General features: G+C 63.7%; 1 non-coding gene across 1 annotated transcript; it reads left to right on the forward strand.

Moving 5' to 3' along the window:
- LOC131869019 (5S ribosomal RNA) lies at nucleotides 1-119 on the forward strand. Its single transcript, XR_009367415.1, has one exon. It is a non-coding gene; the product is annotated as a 5S ribosomal RNA (ribosomal RNA).
- Nucleotides 120-1,550: the final 1,431 nt, after the last annotated feature.

Here is a 1,550-nt window from a genome sequence, read left to right on the forward strand (position 1 = left end):
GGGTGCGATCATACCAGCGTTAGTGCACCGGATCCCATCAGAACTCCGCAGTTAAGCGCGCTTGGGCCGGAGTAGTACTGGGATGGGTGACCTCCCGGGAAGTCCCGGTGTTGCACCCTTTTTTAGTTTTTCGCCGGGCGTCGCAATGCTATTTGAATAAACCTTTTGCCCGTTTGCGTTCTCGTCGGGGCCGGGCCGGGCCGGGGTGCGCTGCCCGCACTACCGCGCGCGCGGGGGCGACACCGAGCGCGCACCCGAGGCGCCCCGAGCACACAGGCCACGGTGCAACCCGGGCGTTGTGCGCGCACCCCGGTGCGCCCGAGGTGCTGCGCGCGCACCCAGGTGAAATCGGTGTGCACCTCGGCCAGTGCGCGCTCGGTCGAGTCGCGCACGTTGGCCAAGGTGCACGGTGATGTTTCTTACTCTAAGGTTCCGCACCAGACGCCCGGGACAGGTGAGCGAAGCTGGGCGGGGCCGGGTGCGCGGCCGGGGCAGGTGCACGCAGCTAGAGAGAGCTTTGGAGCACACCAGAGGTGCGCACCTTGGAGCACACTTCGGAGCGCACCAATGATGCGCTCCATTCAAAAGTTTCCTGAAAAGGCAAAAAAAGTTGAGATTATAGAATTTCCCACTTGAGAGATTGTAAAAAAAAAAAATTTAAAATGAAGGAAACGCGGGTGCCAAGGTGTGCGCGCCCGGGTGCGCAGCCCAGCCAAGGTGTGCGCACCAAGGCGCCCACCCTGGCGAAGGTGCACGCAAGGTGCGCACCCGAGGCAAACCGGACAATTAACCCAACTTTCGACTTCGCGCGCACCTGCGCACCTTGGAGCGCACTTCGGAGCGCTCCTTGGTGCGCACCAATCTTGGGCACCTCGGAGTGCACCATGGCGCCCACCAAGGTGCGCACCCGGGGCAAACCGAGCTCCGACTTCGTGCGCACCTTGGAGCGCACGAAAGGTGCGCACCATGGCGCCCACCAAGGTGCGCAGCCCAGCCAAGGCGTGCGCATCAAGGTGCGCACCCTGGCGAAGGTGCGCACCCGGGGCAAACCGAGCTCCGACTTCGTGCGCACCTTGGAGCGCACAAAGGGTGCGCAACCCAGCCAAGGTGTGCGCACCCCGGGCAAACCGAGCTCCGAATCGTGCGCACCTTGGAGCACACTTCGGAGCCCTCCTTGGTGCGCACCGATGTTGCGCACCTCGGAGCGCACCCGGGGAAAACAATGCAATTAACCCGACTTTCGACTTCGTGGGCACCTCGGAGCGCTCTCGGGTTCGCACCTCGGAGCACACCGAGGTGCGCACCTTTGATGCGCTGCCTTCACCAATTTCCAGAAAAGGCAAGAAAACATTGAGAAGGTGTGCGCACCGAGGTGCCCACCCTGGCGAAGGTGCACGCGAGGTGCGCACCCGGGGCAAACCGGGCTCCGACTTCGTGCACGCCATGCTGCGCACCTTGGAGGGCCATGGTGCGCACCTTGGAGCACACTTCGGAGCGCTCAATGGTGCCCAACCCAGCCAAGGTGCCCACCGCGGCGAAGGTGCACGCGA

Source organism: Cryptomeria japonica, unplaced genomic scaffold, assembly GCF_030272615.1.
Source record: "Cryptomeria japonica unplaced genomic scaffold, Sugi_1.0 HiC_scaffold_228, whole genome shotgun sequence".
NCBI lineage: Eukaryota > Viridiplantae > Streptophyta > Pinopsida > Cupressales > Cupressaceae > Cryptomeria > Cryptomeria japonica.